At 38.3% G+C, this 26,529-nt stretch overlaps 1 long non-coding RNA gene across 1 annotated transcript; it reads left to right on the top strand.

The window, feature by feature from the left end:
* Positions 1-4,136: 4,136 nt before the first annotated feature.
* On the top strand, positions 4,137-25,977 carry LOC131202528 (uncharacterized). The gene is made up of 5 exons (XR_009156173.1): positions 4,137-4,212; positions 5,865-5,974; positions 11,052-11,135; positions 20,815-20,960; positions 23,719-25,977. It is a non-coding gene; the product is annotated as an uncharacterized LOC131202528 (long non-coding RNA).
* Positions 25,978-26,529: the final 552 nt, after the last annotated feature.

Here is a 26,529-nt window from a genome sequence, read left to right as displayed (position 1 = left end):
TAGCGTAAACAAATCGTAGAAATAACACTTCGCTAGGAGATAGAAGTCGACGGGAGATGATAATTGTCCAGGATGGCAGGAAATTAGTCAATAGTTCTTCACATGGATACCCATCGTCCGATGGTGGCTGACACATGATGACAAATAGGCTAAAGATGGAAAAGGTGGAAAAAAATAGCCCAGTCCTAAAATCCATGGGGAAACGAGGTGGGTGGGTCTTCTACCACCACCAGCAATGTCTACAACTGTTTTTGGGTACGTCCTCTGGCAGATCTCAAATCGGTCTCCAAGCCTCTTCCATCACAGTTCCTAGGAACAATCCTGGCCAAAGGATCCCAAAAGGCCATATAAGTGCCGATGACAGTGCACATTAATAATAATGGAAGAAGCGGGCCCACAAAGGCCAGGACACCTCCAATATCCACCGCGCCAGTTCCCTCCGCTAAGATGGTCCAAAGCTGAAGATCCCTCCAGGCAAGTCCCACGCTCCAATTAGTCTAGAAACTGGCCATAGGCCAGAGGCCTGACCACTCCTCAGATCCAGGGCCTTTCCTAAAAACCGGGCCAGGCACCTCTGAGGAAGGCCGGTATGATGTAATAGGCCGCAGGTCCCAAACGCGGCAGAAGCGGGGTAAAACGTCCTCAAAGAGCCTCCCATGCATGGAAGGCAGTGGAAAAGCCGGTAATAACTCTCAACCCCCTTCGCCCCGAAAAAACCAGGCTGGGGGGAGGTAAACATACCGAAGGTAGCCCAATGCTCAATAGTCGCGATGAACAAGCCGCGATGAGCCGACGAGCCGACGGGCCGCGGCCACGGCCTCACCTCGCACCCAGGAAATGGCCGCCGTTCGCCGTTCGCCACTCACCCTCACCCGGCCTCGTTCTCGGCAACCGTGACACCGAGAAGGCCCGCAGACCTCTCCCACGGCTGCCGAGAAGATGACAAAGCGGGCTGGGGGGTGTAAGCAGCTCGGCTAGCCGCCTGGACACTGCCATCCCACGCCGAACATCCCGTCGGCGGCTCCGATCACCTAGCAAGCCGCCATCTTGCGCATGCGCAGAGCCAAAAATAAGAACAGACAATACAAATAAAATAAGAAAAATAGCTGTGCCAGATATCATCAGACCATTCTCAAGCTCATGCTCACCAGATATGTTGAAATTTTATTTATTTTTGGTCTGCCTTTTGTTATTTATAAATAACTCAAAGCAGTGATCATATCTAATTGTCCTTCTTCCTATTTTCTCAACAGCAACCCTGCAAGGTGAGTTACAAGTGTCCGAGACAGAATGGCTTTGTTGATAGCTGAAGTTTAACACATACATTCTTCATCAGGATGAAGAAAAATTGAGTCAGAGGAGTTTAAAACCACAAAGTAGAGATTCTAGGAGCCACAGTGCCAACACACCTGGGTAAGGCCACACTTGGAATACTGCATCCAGTTTTGGTCACCACGATGTAAAAAAGTTGTTGAGACTCTAGAAAGAGTGCAGAGAAGAGCAACAAAGATGATTAGTGGACTGGAGGCTAAAACATATGAAGAACGGTTGCAGGAACTGAGTATGTCTAGTTTAATGAAAAGAAGGACTAGGGGTGACATGATAGCTGTGTTCCAATATCTAAGGAACTACCACAAAAAAGAGGGAGTCAACCCATTCCCCAATGCCCCTGAAGGCAGGACAAGAAGCAATGGATGGAAACTAATCAAGGTGAGAAGCAATCTAGGACTAAGGAGAAATTTCTGACAGTTAGAACAATTGATTAGTGGAACAACTTGGTTCCAGAAGTTGTAAATGCTTAAAAACTGGAAGTTTTAAAAAACTGGAAGTTTTTAAGAAGAGATTGGACAACCATTTGTCTGAAATGGAATAGGGCTTCCTCCCTGAGCAGGGGGTTGGACTAGAAGACCTCCAAGGTCCCTTCCAATTCTGTTATTCTGTTATTTCAGAAAGCTAACAAGTGTTGGAATGATTTGATGTTCTTCTGTTCTAAGAATGTAATGGAACAAAACCTTTTCATTCTTCAGGTGATTGCCACTATTAATAAATTATCCAACCATTGCATTTGGACAGCTTACTTTACAGTCTTCATTATGAGATCTTGGGAACAGCACCACTGATTTCAGCTGAAGCCATTTCAAAGCAATCATGCTTTAGACAACATCTTGACTTATGATGTCAGACAACCAGCTACATGACAGTCCAGAAATGTTGTGGGTTAATTTGCTATTGAAACTACAAATGAGAAAATAGAGACTTAATAACAATCATCCATGCAACAAGAACAAGTACAAAACTTATGACCTAAATTGAGGCTGTTCTCTTGATGCTGACACATTCTTATTTTGTAGATGGGGCCCTGGGAAAAGCCAGGAGTTTAGGATTACAAGAGAGTGGCCTGTGCTTTTTGGTGGCTCCATACTTCAGCACTCACTTAAGGGCTTGTCACCTTGCCTCTGCTATCAACACTTGTTCTCACAGCTTCGATAACTCAGCTGGAAAGAACTCCATTAAGAATTCCCACACGACTAATTCTGCCCTGCATAATGCATTGCTCTCTGTTTACAGGAATATTGTATCTTCTGCCAGTCACATTTAGTCTTAAAATAGCCTGGTAACCTCCACAGAAGCTTCTCTTGCACCTTCAAATCCCTCATCAAGGATCCCTAAAATATTCCACAAGCAAACTCTTCCAAAGGGAACTGATTGTGCTCCATAGCATGCATGGCACAGAAAACATTGCTACAACCAAACAAATGACCTATTGAAAACTTGGCATTTCTTTAAATTGACACCATGCAGTTCAGGCTTGAAGTCTTTATCTGTACCTTCACACTCTCTCTTGGTATGTACTGGTTTTGGCACTCTTACAACTGAATGGCATGCAATAGTAGCAATGATAAAATTAATGAAATGAAAACAAAAAATATTGTAGCATGAATATGAGAAATATTTATTCCTGATTCTGTAGGAAGTTACTGTATTTTTTGGAGTATAAGATGCACTAAAGTATAATTTATAACTTATTATAAATTTATAATATGTAACCTTAATTTTGGGGGAGGAAAACAAGAAAACAAGAATTCTACCTTTGCCTACTAGCATTTAAGGTGGTGCTGCTTTTCGCTGCCCTCCTCCTCCTCCTGCAAGCGAGAGGTGCCTCAGAGACTTGGCTGGGAAAGAGGGCGTTGATTACTGAGAAGTTCTTTTCTGGAAAACTTATTGGGGTGCTCCTGCGATCCGCAGGGATTACTCGCTTTCCCTGAAGAGACGCCTCGCATGCTGGAGGGAAATCGATCGCTGCCTGAAACACGTCTCTGCGAATTGCATTGGGTCAATGGGTGGCGGTGCTGGAAAGGAGGGACGTTTCGCTTTAGGGGCTCCCAGGCATGAAGAGGGCTTAGGCGGTGGCGGCTAACATTGCTGGGGAGTGAAGTCATTGTGGTCATTGTCTGCCCTGAGCTGCCCGCTGGGTGACCAGAGGGGGGACCAGCCGTGAAACTTCCTTGTTCACCGAAGGCACCAGGCAGATTCTCCCACCCACAGACTGTCCCGAAGAGGCTCGTTCCTTAGGCTGTGCCCCGACCCAGATCCCCGCTGCCTGGGTCCGCCCAAAAATGCCACACGCAGAGATCGAAAATGTCCGAAGGGTGGGGGCTGGTGGGTGGACAGGGCTACATTCAGAGTATAAGACGCGCCCAGATTTTCACCTTCTTTTTTGGGGTAAAAAGGTGCATCGTATACTCTGAAAAATACGGTACTGGCTTCTGCCACTGAAGCTACTAAAGACACAAGAATGCAACCCTGTTACTTTTTTGTGAGAAGTTGGCAAGAGAACATTCCAAATTTAGGGTAAGCTGGAAGCAGGGCTTCAGAGTTGATCAATCTTCCAATTGCAGTGCCATCCAGATGTGTTGAGAAATGGTGCCAAGCGCCAGGGAAATCAGGAGATTCAGACAGTTTAAATGAGTATAAAGATTTATTGCAAGCTTAAGCTCTCTACAAGAATCTGAGCTACTAATGGTCAAAGCAAATTGGCGGTAGATAAAAGTCAAAGGAATTCAGGTGGGCTGAACTTAGATCTCTTGTGGGCATGTGGAGACTCATGACTGATGACACATTTGACTTCTTCCTCAGGTTCAGCCTAGTTGTCTCCTACAAGTGGAAAGCTAACTGGACATCTGAATGCAGAGTGCCAATTTCCTTCTGCAGGTAGCTTGGCAATGTGTATCATATATCACATCAGCAAAAGATATCAGGGATTGATAGCAGTTATTTTAAACATTCATAAATTTAAAGACTGGATTTTGACAATTTAAATAGAATAATAATCACTTTTGCTATAATTGAGGTGACTGTGCCACAGTAATTTACATACCTGCTCAGATGTTTACATGTTGATGAATAATTGAGGGTCCTTCTGTCCCATGAAATGTCACAAAATACATAGACAAATGCTTAGCTGATGTCAAGGTATTTTATGCCTACAGCATAAAATTAAATCTTTTCAGGATTGTTTATTAAGAAATAACAGTAGTCCCAAAGCAATCAACTGCTTTCTCAAAAATTTGCTGTGAAACTACAACAATTGGCATGTTTGAATAGACCCTGGGTTCAGACTTGACTGGAGTTTTCAGATGTCTGACATGCTACCATTAGATAAAAGTCAAACTAGAAAGAAGCCACTAAAAGAATTCCTTTCTGCCAACAGGTATGTGCACTTCCTCTTTATTCCCACTGCAAACAAATGTTACTTCTTTCTCCTGCTCTTCCCATGGATTAATGGACTTTTTGTCTGTGCTCCTCAGCCTTGAAGCTGGGCATCTGTCTGAGAAATTCTAATTCTCAATGTGTTCTGAGACTTGTAGCTTAAAACAATTACAGAGGAGCCAATTGGGAAAGACTGATCTAAGAAATTGGTTTGGGGGAGGGGACCAGATACTAGACTCCAATGGACTGCTGAAATATGTACTACTCAGCTGATGTGACGGTTTTGTTAATTGTAAACACAGAATTGTCTGGAACAAGACTGTAGCCTAGCAATGAAATAAGTAAATGAAATGAATTAAAGTTATAAATTTAGAGAGCGTGCAAAAGCATCTGATAGTATCCTCATTCAGGGCTTAAAGATAACCTGCTATCATTATGAAGTCAGTCAAGGATTTCATTTCCAAAAGGTCATTTCTGTGACGCAAGGCTATCAATTATACAGCAGCTGATAAGAAGACAAGGTTTCTGCCTTAGTTATTTCCATGCTAAAATATGTAGTAATCATTTATTTGTGGAAAGGGGAATTAAAGACACAGAACAACGTCTGAAAAAGAATTCAACTTTAAAAATATACTAAAGATATTTGCTTGATCAAACTATTTAATTACAAAACCTTGCCTTTAAAGTTATCAGTTATTTTGGAACCCCAAACAATGCATGATTAATGTTAGATCAGTTTCCCCCTTTAGCTGACTCCTTTCTTTGATACAATCTCATGACTAAGCATGCATGCTGTTATGAAATAAATGTGAAAGAATATTATTCTACAAAATATACTACTTTTGGTTTTGTTTTGTTTTTAAAAATAGAGAACAAAATGGAAAAAAATTGTTAGAATAAAAACCCAGGTTTCCCTTGGGATATAACAGACTAAAGAGCACGTTATTTCTGGAAATTATTTTTTAGTATTTTTCATAAATCCTGGCTTATTTGTCTCCTAGTCTTTCACTGTTTTTCTTGAAACATTAGCAGGTACTTAGCTGAATAGTTTTCACTTTGATTTATATTTTGTTTATTACAACTTCTTAAATGTATCTCTGTTACCTTTTCCATTATATAACTATGGTTCCTTCCATGTCAACATTTGTTGTCAGCCAAGCGTGCTTCATTTCAAGCTTTCTATTTATGGACCATATACTTACCTCAGCTGAAATCTGAAACAGTTTTTTGTGTGGGAGATGACACTTTTAATCGCTGCAAACAGGTTTGTATTTTTTTTCTCTCTGCTAAGTTTCAAGATGGTGTCACTCCATCTCCCCTTTCTTAGGTATTTAAAGGTTGTAACGTTAATTTTAGAAGAAAATTGCCTGCTTCTTTACAATATTCTCTTTTATGTATTGCTCAGGAAGGAAGAATTTAAAACTCTATGACAGTTTCTGGTTTTCTGACATTTTGTGAAAAGTGTCTGAATGAGTAATGTTATTCTGTTTGTAAACTATTCAGTAGTATCTTAGTAATTTATTCAGGCATAAATTTTATTGAATCTCCACATTTCAAGAAAAGTGATGTGCACAGTTACAGAGATAAAAATGAAACGTTGCTGTGAGCCAGAAGTATTGGAATGAATACACACACACATGCACGCACACACACACACACACACACACACACACACACATGCACAGTAATGCGTCAAAGGTGGTGCCAAAGTTTGTTGTAGTGTATTGTACTATCCTATTCTGTATTATAGTCTATTCACCATTTCTTTCAGTCTGATGGTTACCTAGGCCATTGAATGTTGTGCTGGGGATGCATCTTATCTCTGCCCCCAAATTAGGCTGGGACAAAGAACTGGATTGTCTAGGATAAAATTCTGATTTGATAGAATTTAATACACTTAAAACTCAGTTCATTAAATGCTGTGAATATGATCACTGTCTGATTAACCATTTCTCTTTGGTCACATGACAACTTGGGAATTTGGAAACACCCTTTGTAGGGGCTTCAAGGGTCATATACAACTGTGAGGCCCTAAATTAAGCATCTGTATTACAATAGAACAGGGATAAATAGACTGTGGTATAAACAGACTGAATTTCTTTTTGCAATATCTGAACAAAATAATTTTTATTTTTATTTTTTATTTTTATTTATTTATTTGTCACAATAGTATATGTAAGCGTAAGCATGAAATAACTATATGATATATAAGCATATATATAAGCATACGTATAAAAAAAGAAAAACTATACAAATTGGATACAATCAAAGGGAACATTAGGACAGGAACGGTAGGCATGTTTGTGCTCTTATGCACACCCCTTACAGACCTCTTAGGAATGGGGTGAGGTCAATAGTAGATAGTTTTTGGTTAAAGTTTTGGGGATTTTGGGAAGAGACCACAGAGTCAGGTAGTGAATTCCAGGCATTAACAACTCTATTACTGAAGTCATATTTTCTGCAGTCAAGATTGGAGCGGTTCACATTAAGTTTAAATCTATTGTGTGCTCGTGTAATGTTGCGATTGAAGATGAAGTAGTCTTCAACAGGAAGGATATTGTAACAGATTATTCTATGAGTTAAACTCAGGTCATATCGAAGGCGGCAGAGTTCTAAATTTTCTAAACCCAGTATTTCTAGTCTAGTGGTATAAGGTATATTCAGAGGAATGGAGAACTCTTCTTGTAAAATATTTTTGGACTCGTATTAATATCCGAAATGAGGTGTGGGTTCCAGACAGTCGAGCTGTATTCAAGAATTGGTCTAGCAAATGTTTTATATGCTTTGGTTAGTAGTGTAATGTTTCTGGAGAAGAAGCTATGCAAGATTAAGTTTACAACTCTTAAAGCCTTTTTTGCAATGTAGTTGCAGTGGGCTTTGGCATTTAGATCATTTGATATGAAAACTCCAAAGTCTTTAATGGGAGAATGGGGGTCATCTACAAGATAATGTCCATCGAGTTTGTATTTAATGTTTTGATTCTTTTTTCCAATGTGTAAGACAGAGCATTTGCTGGTCAAGATTTGGAGTTGCCAAATTTTTGACCATTCCGACACAAAGTCAAGGTCTTTTTGGAGGGTAGCCGTATTGTTGGTAGTGTTAAATAGTTTAACATCATCAGTGAAGAGAACACAATTACTTATAATATGGTCACAGAGGTCATATATATATAGTATGAAGAGTGTAGGTCCCAGAACGCTACCTTGGGGGACGCCGCTATTGACAGGAGCGGGATTTGATAGGGCACTGCCTATTTTGACAACTTGTTGTCTTTTTGACAGGAACGTTGTTATCCAGTTATGGAGGGGTCCGGAGATGCTGTAGGATTTTACTTTAAGGAGAAGTTTGTCATGTACTAATGAGTCAAAAGCTTTACAGAAGTCTATATAAATAGCATCTATAGCTTTGCCTTGATCAAGATTTGTAGTCCATATGATGCCATATGATGCCAAGGCTTTTAAAAGTTCCCAAAGTGTCATGTATATAAAAGGGGAACTAATGTTTCATCCCTTACTAATTTCAACAAGCAAAAGGGCTCTTAATATGGAAGCAACTACTTTATGTACAATATATACAATTATTATGTGTGTTAATGTATATGCCTTTGGATCATTTTTTGATGGCGGGCAACTGTCTGCATTAGTCCTGCAGATATCTTAGCAATCTTTTTTCTAAAGTGGTTTGCAATTTCCTGCCTCCTATTGCTGAGCGGGAGTGAGTGGCCCAAGGTCACAGTCTTCTGGTTTCTAGCCAGGTACCTTAACCATTACACCAAACTGCATCTCATACAGTTGCAAATTATGAGATAATCACATTTCCCTCACCAGACATTGTTGCTGGGAAAAATATGCTAACTACATATTTCCATGAAGGAGGTCACCTAGCTCTTGGATCAAAACTGAAGAACAGTAGTGCATATATGTGATGCAAATATGGAATCATTAGAAGGAGTTAAGCACATACAGTATCATTTCTGTACAAAATTGGGTCCCTGTTCCTCATAGTGGAAGAGATATTCATCTTTCAGCTTTTAAAACACATTTTGGCCTGACATAGACACAATAGAATAACCAGCAGTAAATGGACCAAGTAGTACTAGGTAGGAAGGATGAGGGATATGGGCAAGGGTTTTACAATTCCAGATATTTGGTTGGGTTGGGCAGACAAAGTTGTCAATATTTGGGTGCATCAATAACACTAAGCTGAAAGGCACTTTAAGTTTGAAAACTGCATAACAAAGGGACAAAGATACGTAATCATCCCCATGTAGAAAGTTAGCACCCAGCCCTTTCCTAGAAAAATGAAATATTCTAGAAAATATTAAAAAGGCAGAATATTATGTTTTCCCTAAAGGAGAAACATGTTTCTAAAAACATAAACTCAGAGCCTCAGCTCCCTGCAAACCACCACCACCCAGCAGATATTTTGGTGCCAACCTATTTATAAGACAAAAGGCTGGGCCAGCTTATCTACAAAACAAAATACTTTCATCCTCAGGACATGATAGGGTATACTGTAAATATATATCTCTTTCTCTTCCATGTGCTCAGTTGCCCAGGACCATGTGGTCCTGCCCACCATTAAACCATCTTTCCAAACAGCCTCCAGGTTTCTAGTGTTTTTCTCCCCACTTGGAACTGAACCCAGATGGACATTTCTTCCAACACCCATTTGGTGTTTATCTTGCTGTACATTTTGTGCACTGCAAAGAGATAGAAAAAAATGCAGTGCCCTGTGAAAGAGAGATTGCTTTCCAGGAGTTATCACAGCTGATGCAGACTCCTCTCAGCTTACTCACCAACCAGCCTTTAGTTTTTCTATCATCTGCAAAGCATTTTGAACCTCAGTTCTTAACAGAATTATGAACCAATTCATATTCATTTGCAGAGATAGATAAATAAATACGAAAATCAGTACATTCAAACCAATAATTTTAGAAAAGATCTTCTCAAATTTGGTAATTTAAGATATGTGGACTTCAACTCCCAGAGTTCACTAGTGAGCATGCTGGCTGGGGTTATTCTGGGAACCGAAGTCCACTATCTTAAAATTGCCAAGTTTGAAAAACATTGTTTTAAAATGAAATCTGAACAGGAAGGTAAGGGGGGTGGGGGTAAAGGGGAAAACTGCAGATTTGCTTTTCATTACCTCTGAATTCATGTTTCATCAGATTTTTAAACTACATTTGATTCAAAATTATCTTTTTTTACAAATATCCACCAGCCACTTTATTTGTTGTCTTTTTGCCCTTCTCCTACCTGTTTCCAAATAAATTGCAGTTAAGAGGAATTACTAATTTAGGAATGCAAATTAATAGGATGAGCTATTTCATTTGCAGTTAGATGGAGAGAAAAGTAATTTACTTTAATATAACTGTATGTATGTGTGCATCTATGTGTATACACGCACATGCACACACACAAACACACACACACAAATTTGTGTCTCATGAGTCCCTAATCATTCTGCAAATGTTTTCTGTCACTAAATTTCATCTCACTTTTTTCTGGCTAGCAACATCTAAACACAAAACCAAGTTACAGGCACCAATCATTTTCATTTTTTAAAACCATCTCTTGAACCCAGAGATATTCTCAAAAATAAAAATGTTAGAAGTGGGTGTGGTTTTGTAGTATATCTATTCTTTTTTTTAAATGTGAAAAGAATTTATTAAAATTGTTTGCAATCAGGAGAGGCAGGGAGACAGAAGGGTCTGTAGCCATTTTCATCCCCTGGAGCATCATATGAGAAGCTACATGTCTAGTGAAGAGCCATGGTGCTACAGTGGTTAGAATGCAGTATTGCAGGCTAATTCTGATGGTAGCCAGCAGTTTGATCCTAACCGGCTCAAGGTTGACTCAGCCTTCCATCCTTCCGAGGTAGGTAAAATGTTGAGGGCTATATGCTGACTCTGTAACCACTTAGAGAAGGCTGTAAAATACTGTGAAGCAGTATGTAAGTCTAAGTAGTCTTGTTATTAGCCGCTGCTGTAGGAGGTTCTGGAAAAGTGAATTTCAGGCTCCCTTTTCTCTAGAAAGTTTGTTTTCCATCAATATAGGAGGACTTTGGACTGGTTCTATTCCTGTTCAACAAGTTTGCCAGATTGATGGAATATACCTGCCTGTAGTTTATTGCTCTGAACTCTAACTGAATTTAATGATAACTGGATTATTTGTTTTGCCTCTCTGGTTCATCCACCAGTTTCATTTCTGAGTTCTGGCATTGCTGCTGTTGATAATATTTCATTTCAACTATAATTAATAAAGAGCTGGTGCCATTCAATCAGAGGCAGTAATAGAGGGACAATGTCAGTTTTATTTTCTTCCTTTATATGCCTGCAGATTTATATAGTTCAACTGAGCATGCTTTGAAACTGTTGGCAAGAAATGCCTCAGGCTAACAAGGACACAACACTTCTCTTTAAGGTATTCAACCTTTGCATGAACCTGCATGGACAACATGGCTGCTTTAAAAGTTATATGAGTTGACTGCTAAAAACACAAAAACATCTTTTTATCCAGGGTTGCACAGAAGCATGAAATAGTTAGATTGCTTTAATTAATGGCAGGTAGATGCTTCATTTCTGTGATATCCAAAGAACTTCTCCCAAATTATTTTTCAAGTCTGCAGAGCCCTATTATACAATCTTTCTCTTACAAATTATTTATTTTATGGAATAAAATAAATTATGGAAATGTTTTTGTAAGAATATATTTCTTGGTAGCAGTTATATGGTTACAAGCTTGCAGCATCTATCTATCTATTTTCCCTGGTTCTTTCATGAATTACCTTTTTTACTGCTCATGTTGATATAATAGGCAATATCGTATAGTTTCAAAAAAATTGATGATAGAGGAAAGTGCAATGGGTTGCTAAACTCTTGTACTGGCCTGGTTTACATTGAAGGCTTTACTGGGCCAGATCAAATAGGAGGCCTTTTCAAACTGGAATGTGGGGTCAAAAGGCCATTTCTCAGCATGAACGTTGCCCTTGTGGGTCCTTTCCATAAATGCATCCAGATGGCAGCTTTTCATCATTTAGTTCAGTGCATGTGCACTTAATTGAATGAATCCAATATTGTTTTTCAAATGCCACTTTGATGTTCTTAGAATGTAGTGGATGTCAGATCATCTAGACTGCATTGCTGCATTAGACCAAGGCCATCATAAAGAACAAGATTTTTCATGGGCACATGCAGTACCTTTACAATGGTTATAAGCTGCACAAATAAAACAACTCTGATAAAGTTCTATAATTCCATACTGATTAAACGTGTTGGGATTTCCCGCCTCCTCAAGAAGGATGAAGAGGCCATCAATTGGCTAAAATTTTAGTGCATATAAAGATAGCCTTGTTACTGACACTATTTCTTGAGCCATAAATCTGTATAGGTGTTATGTTCTCTACTTGGCTGGTTTGAGCTACAATCAGCTTTATTTATTATTCTGCCTTTACATTCACATTCCCACCAGGCTAATAACACAAACTTTCAGAAGGCTCTCTCCTGGGCTCTCACAGGTCCCTGAACAGAACTAGATGTCATCTGCACTTTGTGTTAAAATTGCTCAGGTAAACTACTAATTATCCTTTCCGTAGAATTCTAATAAGTCATTAGGACTACTTCATAATCAAGTGACACTAACGACATGTTTAACTACTGCTAGTTAATCTTTGGTATTTAAAGCATCAAGATTCTCTCTAGTCAGGCTTGACTTTTGGTGATTATGTGTTTTTCTGCAGCATTTAGAAATGCTTTAAAAATACCTTATTTGGTTATTTATTTTTCAATTTCCCAATTAACCTACAATCTTCCATGGTTATTTGCCATGCAAATATTATCCAGCTCCAAGCATACTTAATTTTTTTAAGATCAGTAAAAGTCACATACTTGTTACCACCTGTTGTATGTTTATTTACTAAGAAAGAATGACCCTTCCAGCTGATGTTGCAGTGAGAATGAATGCAAGGGTGGGTCTCCATGCTCCTGCGCCAAGTTCTCCCCATTGGAGGGCTCTGAAAGGAGCTAAAGCCACCCTGTAGGGGTGGTGAAGAAAAGAGGAGCACCCTGCAGATTGCGAAGATCAGCAGCTCTCCTGCTTGACCCACGGCTTCTTCCCTCTCATCCACAATGAAGAAAAGAGGCAGCCATCATGGCTGCAATGAATCTGAGACAACTGAGGCAACAAAGAAATGTGCAGGAGTGGTGTAGATGAACAGTGACTGGAGCTGGATGAGAAGATTCCTTTTTTATTTAGACCCTAACTTTTTTTAAAAAGGGAAGAAAATCCAGGAAAAGAGAGTCTTAGAACTATTTCTTAAAGTGGCAAACAACAATAGAGAGAAAAATCCTAGACCCAGAAGAAAGGAACTAAAGAGAGAAAAGTTAAAGACATTTTAAAACATAGAAAATTGGATTTTTAAACTGGGTAGGCATTGTTTTGGAAAGGCATTATAAAATGCTGGAACTATCTACTTAAATAGCTGACTTTGCTTCCATAAATTGAACTAAAATTGGATTAATCAATTTATCAGACTTGAAACAATGCTGAAACCTAAGCTGAGGGTGCCATCTACTGTTGAATGGAAAATATACCATACACCTACAAGCCTGGGAAAATTCCTGATAAGAGACATAAACATTCATCTAGGCGACTGTGGTGATACTTACTGTTCTATAGGTTTCTACTTTATGATACCTACTTTATCCAGCTACTTTACTGGAAGCTATTGCGAGAATAAGGAAGACTTTTAAGTAAATTAAAGTGACTTTTGATTTGTGGAAGCTGCCTGGATTACTTATATGGAACTGATTAATAATCTTGAGATGTAAAGAACTATGATTATTGAACTTTCTGAGGAGCAATGTTGGACTTGAATATATTGTCTTTGGACTATTGAGTAACAGCGGGACTTGCAAAAATAAGACAAGATGCTCCATCAGGGAAAATGATTGAGATTTCAAAAGAAATGGTGATGTTTCAAAGCATTAGGGTTACTATGACAAAGAATCAAAGAGAGATAAAGAACCTATTGCAAGGCATAAATGGGAAAATAGAAAATATCATACAACTGGTAATGAATAAAGATCAAAGAGTCCAAGAAAGAGAGGAGACAGCAGAAAAATGAAGGAAAAGATAGAACAGACAAACCAGCCAACAAAGCAAGAAAATGAGAAGGAGAAGACAATAAAGATAATAATGACTGATGAAATAAACCAAGGGAAAAGTACTTTAAGAGATTTAAAAAGGGAATTGGATAACCTGGAAGATACTTATGAAAGGAAGATAAGGGTTTGGATGGATACTCTGGAGACCTGCCAGGAGGATAGAGATGGGAGAAATATTCAGACTGAATGGTGAAGACAGATGCTGATAGAGACAAAGATCCAAGAGACCAGTATGGGAGGCAAGCTAAAAAATGAATAAGAATTGAAGTATTAAAATGGGCAAGAGATGATGGATAGAAAGATATTATTTTTATTTTTTTTCTAATATAATGATGGCCTGATTAAAAACTAGAATAGAGATAGAAATAAGAATACACACTTTTATATAAAGCAATAGTTAGATGGAAAGATTGGAGGTTGAACGAAGGTATTATTAGGTATTTTTAAATAATAGGATGATTGGTACTAGAATGGCATATTGTGACTTTGAACAACCAAATAATGAATAGAATAGAATAGAATTGAATAGAATTTTTTATTGGCCAAGTGTGATTGGACACACAAGGAAATTGTCTTGGTACATATGCTCTCAGTGTACATAAAAGAAAAGACAACATCATCAAGGTACAACACTTACAACACTTCGTGATAGTCATAGGGTACAAATAAGCAATCAGGAAACAATCAATATCAATATAAATCGTAAGGATACAAGCAACAAAGTTACAGTCATACAGTCATAAGTGGAAGGAGATGGGTGATGGGAATGAGGAGAAGATTAATAGTAGTGCAGATTTAATAAATTGTTTGATAATGTTGAGGGAATTATTTGTTTAGCAGAGTGATGGTGTTTGGGAAAAAAACTGTTCTTGTGTCTAGTTGTTCTGGTGTGCAATGCTCTATAGCGTCGTTTTGAGGGTAGGAGTTGAAACAGTTTATGTCCAGGATGCAAGGGGTCTGTAAATATTTTCACGGCCCTCTTTTTGATCCGTGCAGTATACAGGTCCTCAATGGAAGGAAGGTTGGTAGCAATTGTTTTTTCTGCAGTGCTAATTATCCTCTGAAGTCTGTATCTGTCTTGTTGGGTTGCACAACCAAACCAGACAGTTATAGAGGTGCAGATGACAGACACAATAATTCCTCTAGAACTGGATCAGCAGCTTCTTGGGCAGTTTGAGCTTTCTGAGTTGGCACAGAAAAAACATTCTTTGTTGTCCTTTTTTGATGACATTTTTGATGTTAGCTGTCCATTTTAGATCTTGCTATATGGCAGAACCTAGAAATCTGAAGGTCTCTACTGTTGATACTGTGTTGTCTAGTATTGTAAGAGGTGGAAATATGGAAGGGTTTCTCCTAAAGTCTACCATCATTTCTACGGTTTTGAGTGTGTTCAGTTCCAGATTGTTCCGGTTGCACCACGAGGCTAGTCGTTCAATTCCCATCTGTATGTGGAATCATCATTGTCTCGAATGAGACCGATTACTGTTTTGTCATCTGCGAACTTCAGTAGTTTAACAGATGGATCATTAGAGATGCAGTCATTGGACCATCTATCAAATAATGAAGGACTATGTCTTAATATAAACATGTGTATTAACACTAGGGTTAGTAATGGTGACCTGGTTAGAAGCTAGAATAGAGGTAGAAATAAGAAATATGGAGAATATTTTATATAATAGAATATAAGTAATAATTAGATGAAAAGATTAGAGGTTGAAAGATGGTATTAATATATAATTAATAGTATTATATAGTATTACTATGTACGCTTAATAATATCATTGGCATTAAAATGGAACGTTGAAATATTGAATAACTACTCTAAAACAAACATGTATATCAATACTAGTATATCAATACTAGGATTATATAAATTTGATTAATGTAACTATTATTATTATTGGTGTTTGTATAAAAATGAATTATATCCAGAGGCCACACTGTTCATGTATTGATATTGATGTATATTTAAAAATAAAAATACAATAAAACCTGAAAAAAAACAGGGCAGCGTGCAGAATGTTCATATAATTAAAATCCTTGACTACCTACCTCTCTATTAATTTAATAGAGTTGCCTAAATAAATAGCTGGTATGCTTTAAGGCAAAGTGCAAGCTTCTATTATCATGTTTATTTATAGAAATGCCTTTTGACCCACAAATCCTCCACTAGGAAGTCATTTTCTGATAAATATTTTTTTTGGGAACTTTTGTTACCAAGGCAGCCATATTTTGAACAGGCAAGGTCGCCCTATAAGCTATTATGAGGCTGTATCTACTACATGGCCTTTTTTTTTAATTTGAGCCTGTGGCTCAAAAACGTTGTCTAGCTATTAATGAAAGGTAATTCTTCATAGTAAAAAGCAATCTTAGACTGTTGGATAATCTTAGTAGTGTATATATTCCATTGCATTTGACAGCTCTAGAATTGTTTAGGGATGGGACACTGACTACTGCCAATTTCATATACAAATCTGTTTTCAAGGGTATTTGCAGGATGTGGTTAAAAAAAAAGCAAGATGGTGGCCACAATGATGTGATTGAAACATGCCTTGCACATAAATTATATGTATCACACGTAATAAACAAGCAGAGCTTTTAATCACATCATTGTGGCCCCCATCTTAACTTCACTCTGCAGACAAGGTGTCTTGTTTTCCTATCTGTCTACAGGGTTTCCTGAATCTCATCCATTTATCGGATATCTGCTACCTGGAGCAGGCTATTTTTTATTTTTATTTTTATTTTTTTGTATGCCCACCCACAAGACATTCAAGTGAACAGCAAGTTGAAAATAACAATAAAAATCCAAACTGACACATATCCTGCCTGGGGCAATGTGCATAATACTCTAAAACCATAGCCATCTGGGCTCCTGGCTAGTGCTTGGAGAATGCATTATACATCATTTTAACCCTTGAAGAAGGCAAGGCAAGCTGGCTAGATTTATTCATTCCTACCTGGAATACAAACAATATATTTAGTTTTTTAAAAACCGCACATCAATCCTACATCTGAAGAATCTTTCAGAATTGATAGCTACAAGGAGAAGTATAATTCCACAAAAGTTTACAAAGAAAATGGTTAAAAATTCCATTAGCAAAATATGCAGGGTGCTTTCTGAAACTAATTTAATCCCTAATGCTTATTTTAAGCATTTCATAATCATGTAATTAAAGCCAGTTCTAAAAAGTAAATCCTAAAACAAAAATAAAAAGTCTGTCAGAGTAGTTGAATAAATTAGTCTCCACTTATTTATGCTAGTGACCAAATTCAAATACGAGTGTGTGTGTACATGAGTGTACATGTACATGTATACATATACATATTGTTGTGGCTCCAGCCACATATACATGTTTTGGTAGGTTTTCACGGGTATAGGTATGTAGGTCTTGGCATTTTCGGGTCTTTTCCCAAGTAAGGTTGAGAGTATCTTGGCGACGTTTCGATGAGGTCTCACTCATCATTTTCAGGCTGGTGTCTTCGACTTCGTGCTTCTTGAGCTTTTTTGCTCGAGAAGCACGAAGCTGAAGACACCAGCCTGAAGATGACGAGTTAGACCTCATTGAAACGTCGCCAAGACACTCTCAACCTTACACGGGAAAAGACCTGAAAATGCCAAGACCTAAAAACATATACATATATATAGTTTGCATAGGGCAAAATATTAAATAAGAAAATTGTTAGGTGTTAATATTAGCTGTTCCAAATAAAACTGCCTTTTGCAATTGACTGATGGTGGCTTTGTCAATGCCAATGGTGTTGTTTTGGGATTATACTCAAGATGCTTATTACTATCAATACTAACTTTACTTTCTTTTGACACAGTTCTATTTTTATTTACAAGTCTTTATATTTTCTTATCTTCTCCAGTTTTTTCTTTTCTATTCTGCTGTCTGCAGATATTGCTAAATCCACTATCCCGACCTTTTGTCTTTCTTATTGACAATTGTTAAGTTTGGGGTGTTATTTGGCAGATTCCTGTCCAAATTCTACAGTCCCAGAGCACTTTAATTTTTTTGCCTTTTCATTTTCTATTATTTTTTCTATTGAATGAAGGGCATGATTCATTGTCATTATTTTTCTGATCTTCCTATCCAGGGTTTTTAGTTCTGCTTCAGTCCAGTCCGCTATTCCAGTGGTATCTAATGACTGGAATTGCTCAGGTATTCATCGTCTTGATGGTATTTCCTCCACTAAGTCTGGAGTTTAAGTTCTTCTTCATTCTCTTGCAGTATCCACGTCTAACCTTTTTCTTGACTTCAGTGTGCTTGATGTTGTCTCTTTGAAGGATGCCCAGGTATTTGTAGTGATTGTCTTCATCCAGACTCTTAATGTATTGTATATTATTATTATTATTATTATTATTATTATTATTATTATTATTAGTAGTAGTAGTAGTAGTAGTAGCAGCAGCAGCAGCAGCAGCAATAGTATTTTATATCAGTGTCAGAAAGATTGCCAAGTTCTGAGTTAAAATGTGAGTAAACCAAGATTATTTAATTAGCTTCAGTGCTAAGTGAAAATTTTAATTTGAATCTTAGTTGTTCATAAATGTAGACTGATATTACAATCTAGACTTTCTTAATGTATCGAGGCTATAATCTCCAGAATTCTAGCCAGCATAATCAGTTTCTCTATATGTGGCCCTCTAGTCATGCTAGCACTATGATTCCCAAAAGCTCCCAGGTACCAGTTGGGTGTTGTATTGTAATACCAATGGTTTCTATGCCAGAAAGAGAATCAGTTTAGTATAGTGGTTAAGCCACTAGCTAGAAAGTGGGAGATTGTGAATTCTGCTGGGTGACTTTGGGTCATTCTCTTTCAGCTCTAAGAAGGCGGCAATGGCAAACCACTTCTGAAATTCAGAAGTCTTGCCAAGAAAACTGTAGGACTTGTCCAGTCAGTCACCAGGAGTCAATACTCACTGGGAAACATGAACATGCATATGGACATGTACACACATACACTGCCAGGAAAACTGGCATAAGATGGTTGGGGTGGGTGGGTGGGGAAGATACTAAATCATTTCACCTTTCATATAGGTATAATGTCTCTTAGGGCAGGCGTTCCCAACTTCCGGGCCGTGGCCCACTACCAGGCCATAGCCTATTCAGAACTGGCTTTGCAAGAGGCGGGACAGTGCGCAAGTGCAGCTCCACTCACACGAGCAGCAGGCTGGTACACACAGCTCTATTTGCATGAAAGCGGACTGGCATGCATGTGCATGTGAGTGCAGGTCTACTGGCAGTTGAGCTGTAGTTGTGCATGTGCATCTCCCTGCTGTGAGTGGTGATGTGCATGTGTGCATGCTGGCCCAATGCTTGCACAGCCTCTCTTCCCTCCCTGCCTGCAGCCGGGCCGCCAAACCACAAAGGTTGGGGACCGTCTTAAGGTTTTCTGTGTTGTTGTTTTTAAAAAATGTACTAATATTGCTATTATTACAATAGCCATTTTAGTCATAATGAGCCATCCTCTGAATAATCATAAAGGATGGAGTAAGTGGCATACATAATATATTTGACACCTGGAGTGAAATCAGCAGCAACCTGATTCTACATTGGTCTAGTGCAGAGGTCTTCAAACTTGGCAGCTTTAAGACTTGTGGACTTCAACTCCCAGAAGCTTTGCTGGCTGGAGAATTCTGGGAGTTGAAGCCCACAAGTTTTAAAGCTGCCAAGTTTGAAGAACTCTGCACTAGTGGTTATAGCAACTCTGAACACTGGGAGACTGTGAGTTCTAGTCCTGCCTTAGGCATGAAAGCCAGCTGGGTGATTTGGGGCAAGACACAGTCTCTCAGCCCAACTTTATAAGGGGAAAAGCATATTAGGTAAAATTACCACCTTGAGTTATTTATAAAAATAAAAGCAGGATTAAAAAAATAATTTAAAATAAAATAAATTGCCATTAGCCTCCTTACCTCTTTTATTGCCTGCCTTGAAGCAGATTTCTCCTCCCACTCCACCTTGGTCTGCTACCAGGTGAAGTAACTGTTTTGGTAATACTGATAAAAGAAATGATAACAGCACATGCATTCAACTTTTGCATTGCTGTATAGCTCAATAGGGAGTAATTGCATATTTGGATAGAAGAAATCAAAATGTTTACAAACATTTTCTTTGATGCCATGAGCCAGCAGGGCCAAACTAGAAATTTACAAGATTGGTTATCTCCATAACACTTGTCTGCTCCTGACCTGCAGAATGTCAGTGTCTTGTTTTTCCTAAGGCAGAACAGCCACAATCATCAAATTTTTCCCATCCCAGGTGTTTTTCTCCTCCTTATTTCAGTAAGATTTTTTTTACCTAGAAAAGGTAGCATGCAAGAATATATTTATGTATCTTCCTGCATTAGTTTGGTTTTTTTAATCACATTTAATAACATGCTGTTAAAACTTTTTTACAATTGTGTGGTTTTACTGTGTAATTAATAAATAAATCTGAAGGGTCTGGTAGCATCTATTCTCACATATGTTAAAGTTTTATTTAAGACATAAACTTTTGTTAGTCAGACAAAGTGCTACCAGGTTCCTCCTGATTTTTTTTCTACCATAGACTAATACAATTGATAAGTAGTGGTACAGTTTTAGAATGATGGCTAAAGGCCCAGGGAGCTGCTGTCTTCCATTCAAAAGCAATAAAAAGGTTCATTGCACTTCTCTCTCTTGTGTTCTTGATTAGCCTTCCATGACCTTGAAGAGAGATAATTCCCACTGAGACTCTGGGTCCCCCCACCCCGAAAATGCTTCTAATGAACCAGAAAACTTCATGGAAAGGATATGCTCCGTAAGGTTGCTATGATCCATGGGGTCTTCCCAAAGTTGTCGGTGTGAATTTATAGATTCTATACCACTAATCAATTGGAAAAATTGTAACACATAATGGCTGGGTTCATATTTTATGCCCATCGTCATCCATACAATTTGCTTTTATTTCCAGGAAGAAAAACTGAAAGGAGCTGAATTGGAGTCCCAAGTCCAACAATTCATCATAAGCTACACGCCTTTTTCATTTTTGCTATGGAAAATCAAAGCCCAGCTAGAAAAAGAAATGACTGTATATCTAAAGCCGCTGGATTTGGAGGGGTACGTATGGTAGAAGGAACAGCAGTGTTCAGCTTTCATCTCTAATGGGCAAAGAGCTTGGGCAACAACGAACCCTGGAAACCGTTGCCTAAACAATCTATGTATCTGTTCGGAAGTAACTTGTTAGCAGTGAGGGCCAGTCATTCAGGAGGGAACAAATGTTTTGCTGGCAAAAAATCCCTGGTGTCTTCCTGAAAAAGAAAAAATGCTCAGGTTGTTGGCCTAGAATGCCTGAGTCTCAAATCTTGAATTGCTTGTATCTCCCAGCACTGGTCTTTTTAGAGCAGGGCTGAGAAATAGAGTGGGGATAATTTGTTTGCAGTTAAAGAGGAACTTAGATCCTCTTAGTGTGTTTGAGCAGAAATGGAGATATATAGAGATTTCAATTTAAGCCATTTAGATTAACAACAATTAGAGGAAACTTTTTTAAAGCTTATATTCATGAAAATAATGTATAACAGCAAACATTTACAGAAATGAGAATAAGCAGGCCAAATACATGTGCTTGGAGAATGTGCACAAAAATAATTTGGATTTTAAAAAATTGCAGAGTTTGTTGTGCTGAGGTTGACATATTAAAAAAGGAGAAATGGAAATTGATAATTGTAGTAGCCACAACTATTTCTGAAGCAGTAACAACATTACCATTCCTAGCAAACATTCTAATAGCAAGAGGCCCTTGTGTTCATGTCACTTTCCTGTGACATCTTACCTGGAAAAGGATATCCCATGACATACATTAGCAGAGCAGTCTGCCTTTAAAAACTCAGCAATTCTTTCCTATTGTAGTTAGTGCAGCAGGTAAAAATTCAACAGCTAGTTACTTAAGACTATAATTTCACACTAGGATTTAGCTGAGTTTTCAAAGTCAACAATTCACTTCCCAATGAATCCCTGTGGCAAATTATGGGAATAGTTACAAGTAAAACCAGCTCTTTTCATTACCTATTTCTTATCTTGAGAAACTGTTTATTTTTCTCTCAGTCTTTCTTCAAAGGCTGAGAAAATACACCAACATTGTTTTTATATATGTGTTTAGTTTACAGACAAAAAAAACCTATGGGTTCTCTAAATGTGGGTCTCTGAATATGCCCAAATGCTATACCACTCTTTCTCGCCCATGGGAAAGTTTCAAGTTGTTTATGTAGAACTGAATGTGTGCTGTAGTTTATACCTGAAATGGAAATAATAGGTCAAAGTAGGTGCCTCTGGAGGGGGAGTAGTTAAAAAAAAGAGTAAAGGGCTTTGATCCCACAATCACATAAGTTGCCTCAATAATTTTTTTTATCCCCTCCTCATTCACATCTTTTAAAACTGAAAGACCTATTTGCTTGATGCAATTTTGCTCTCACAAAGGTCTTTTAGACTGATTAATTGGGACAAGAGTTTATTCTGTTCAGTTGCTTGGCGAACAATTTCCTGCCTAATTATTGATGCTTCTGTGTTATTTTCTTTAGGATCCTTCACATATGATGGTCCATGATATTCCTTCAGGTTATGCCGTAATTTAAAATGGGTAGAGGAAAAAATATAACTTGCTTTCACTGCCTCAAAGACAGATGCATTGCTAACAGCATGAACAGTCATAATGTTATTATGCTGTTATTCGGTTCCCTTCTTAAGATTTTTGTGATGAGGAAAAAGAGGAGGGAGAACTTGAGAACATTACAAAAGGAACATGATATCTGGACACTCCTACATCCAGTAAAGATATATGAATGAAGCAGTGCAGAAAGTATGCTAACATGTTATTTGTTTGTGTCAGGAACAGCTGGGGATCTGTTTTCATGCGCCTATCCATTGTTCACATTGCAACCAGGATTTGAGGGGGGGAAGATGCACAGGGGCTCCCAATTTATTTTTGGACATTGTTTCCAGAAATTTAAAACTATTGCTTTAAATAATTAAGCCCTTCATAAATTTGGAAGGTGCCACTTCATGGATGGTTGTCTCCTCATGAGACTTTTGACAAGAGGGAGAGGAGCATATCCTTTTCAGTACTAAACTTCATTACAAAATTATTCCCTTTCAGAAAAAGGCAGATTCTGATTTTACTTCAACCCCAAGATGTTAATTTTAGCATGTATTAAGAAGCCACAATTCGACTGTTTCATCAGCTGAAGAGAAATTATTGTGATTTCAATTATTCCAATGAAAATGATATGATTTACATTACTCTGAATCCCCATGGTGAGATAGTAACTCCAAAATTAAATAAAACAAAATAATAAAATAGATAATTTGGCAGATAGGCCAATGGCAGTTACATTTAATAAAAACAGCAATGCACATTAGCCATCTACCATGCATTTTTGGGATATGTTTTTCCAATAGAGATAATCCCTGAAGATAACGAGCTTACCTTCAAAAAATACAGGTAATGATACTTTCTCCCACCTTCCATTCATTTATGTCCAACTCCCAGAGACGGCTAAACAAGTCCCTGCAATTTTCTGGACAAAGTTTTTCAGAAGCAGATTTCCATTGCCTTTTTCCTAAGGCTGGAAGTGATTAGCCCTTAGACACGAAGTTGGCTTTGTGCCTAGCATGGGTCTAGAATTCAGTGTCCCAGTTTCTAGCCTGATACCTTAACCACTATTCCAAACAGAGTCTTATCATGACATATAATTAGTTATTAATTCTTAGTGGTTGGATCCACAGTTTAGATCAACTGGAATCAATGGATCCTAAGTTTCATTGATTCATTGGCTCTATCCTTATTAAATTTTGATTCAGTACATTTTGTTTTGGTTTCCAGAAATGAAGAATACTTATTGGATTTTCTGTCTCAGGTATCATAATAGCCTGGTTGCTTTGTGAACTATGCAATTGTTTCAAGTGAGGGCATTTGTTACTACACTTCAAGGACTGCTATGAGTAAACAGCTGCAATTGCATTGCTACAAAAAATTGCACCAAATGGTAGAAATGCAATTTCTATGCTGCTTAAAGAGCCTGCCTTATCTTTATTTATTTATTTTATTTATTTGTCACAACAGTATATATAAGCATAAGCATGAAATAACTATACAATATATAAGCATATATATAAGCATAAGCATGAAATAACTATACAAATTGGATACAATCAAAGGGAACATTAGGACAGGAATGGTAGGCATGCTGGTGCTCTTATGTGTGTCCCTTACAGACCTCTTAGGAATGGGGTGAGGTCAATAGTAGATAGTCTTTGGTTAAAGCTTTGGGGATTAAGCTTAAATCTATTGTGTGCTCGTGTATTGTTGCGATTGAAGCTGAAGTAGTCTTCAACAGGAAGGACATTGTAACAGATGATTCTATGAGTTACACTCAGATCATGTCGAAGGCGGCGTAGTTCTAAATTTTCTAAACCCAGGATTTCAAGTCTGGTGGCATAAGGTATTTTGTTGTAATCAGAGGAATGGAGAACTCTTCTTGTAAAATATTTCTGGACACGCTCAATTGTATTTATGTCAGAAATGAGGTGTGGGTTCCAGACAGGCGAGCTGTATTCAAGAATTGGTCTAGCAAATGTTTTATATGCTCTGGTTAGATGTTTCTGGAGAAGAAGCTACGCAAGATTAAGTTTACAACTCTTAAAGCCTTTTTTGCGATGTAGTTGCAGTGGGCTTTGGCACTTAGATCATTTGATATGAAAACTCCAAGGTCTTTAACAGGAGAATGGGGTTCATCTACAAGGTAATGTCCATCGAGTTTGTATTTAGTGTTCTGATTCTTTTTTCCAATGTGTAAGACAGAGCATTTGCTGGTTGAGATTTGGAGTTGCCAGATTTTTGACCATTCCGACACAAAGTCAAGGTCTTTTTGAAGGGTAGCCATATTGTTGGTAGTGTTAAATAGTTTAACATCATCAGTGAAGAGAACAAAATTACTTATAATATGGTCACAGAGGTCATTAATGTATAATATGAAGAGTGTTGGTCCTAGAATGCTGCCATCTTGATGGCAAAGGCAATTATCCTCCAGAGCTGAAGATAGAGAATAGATGTGGTTCCAATCTCCCTAGTTTGTGTGTGTGTGTTTGTGATTAGTATAAAATGGTTAAGGGTTACATAATATTGTGTCACCTCAAGACTTATAATTGTGAATGCTTGCATTCTAAAGTGCTGTGAAATATTCTTTAAATTCACAGCATTCTGAAACACCTGGCTTTTGGGAAGAGAATATCTATTAAACCACTTCCATGACACTTGGAATGTCTGCTTCCACTCTTGTCATAATTTCATCATACTGAAATTCCAAAATTAATAATAAGATGTCTGTTATAATTAATGGCAATCTGCTTCCTCATCTAGTAACTCTGCCCCATCTCTTTGCAATTAATTTGTGCAGTTGGTTAATTAGCACTCTGGACATATCTAGTTCCTCTATTCCAATCACTCTGATAGACATATTTACATCCAAGCCTAGATTGCTTTATCTGTAGTATATGCTGAGGATAGCAGCAAAAGCAGATGTAATCAGTTGTTGACCTGCAGGTGAAAAAATATGGAACAAACTCTCCTCTACTAGCCTCTTGTTAGGACAGACTCTTCCAAGTGGAGTAAAGCATAATATGTGGTGGTTTTATCTCGTTTCCAGTTTTCTCATTACGGTACCCCATTAGTGTTATTTTCATACCCTTAGTATTCTAACAGCAGCATAAAATTAAGAATTAGAATTTCAAGAGTACCATTATTGGAAGAGAAAAAACACATAAAGAATCTTATATAAATTAACCATTTCACTGGGATTTTTATTACTTAATATCTAAGGATGCCTACCTGTTGACATCTCCAAGTAGCTTATACAAGAATAAAATAGTAAAATGTCAAATATTAAACAGTAACTTTGCTGGAAAGAAATATAGGAGACATACTTCAGCATCTTATTGTATCACACACAACTCAGCCTGTGAGACAGAAGGTTTTACCGTATTTTTCAGTGTATAAGATGCACTCTCCCCAAAAAAAGTGGGTGGAAATGTCTGTGCATCTTATACAGCTAATGTTGCCGAAGCCCCGCCTACCCATCAGCCCCCATCCTTCGGCCACTGCCTCCCAGCAATTTACCTCCTTGCAGCAAACATCAAACAGCCTGGTCAGCTTCAACACAGCCTGATTTAGCACAAGTAGCTGATTGGCAGTTGGATCAGCCTCCCTGAATACCGCCTATCAGCCGTTCCAGGCTGCGGGGAGCACCACCACCTGTTACCGCCATCACCGCCCATCGCTGCTGCCACCTATCGCTGCCTCCGTGTGCCCCATTTTCAGCCTTTGTCCCATTTTTGGCCCATTCCAGGCGGTGGGGATAGGTGGCAGCGATCCCCTCTGCCTGGAATGGGCCAAAAATGGGATGCGCAGAGACTGAAAATGGGACACATGGAGGCGGTGATAGGCAGCAGCAGCGATTGGCAGTGACAGCAGAGATGGGCGATGGCGATGGCGATGGCGATGGCGATGGCGATGCCCGCAGCCTGGAACAGTTGATAAGCAGTATTCCGGGAGGCCTAATCCAACTGCCAATCAGCTGCTTGTGCTAGATCAGGCTGTGCTGAAGCTGACCGGGCTGTTTGCTATTTGCTGCAAGGA

Source organism: Ahaetulla prasina, chromosome 7 (assembly GCF_028640845.1).
Source record: "Ahaetulla prasina isolate Xishuangbanna chromosome 7, ASM2864084v1, whole genome shotgun sequence".
NCBI classification, from domain to species: Eukaryota; Metazoa; Chordata; class Lepidosauria; order Squamata; family Colubridae; genus Ahaetulla; species Ahaetulla prasina.
This window is presented reverse-complemented; position numbering and strand designations above follow the sequence as displayed.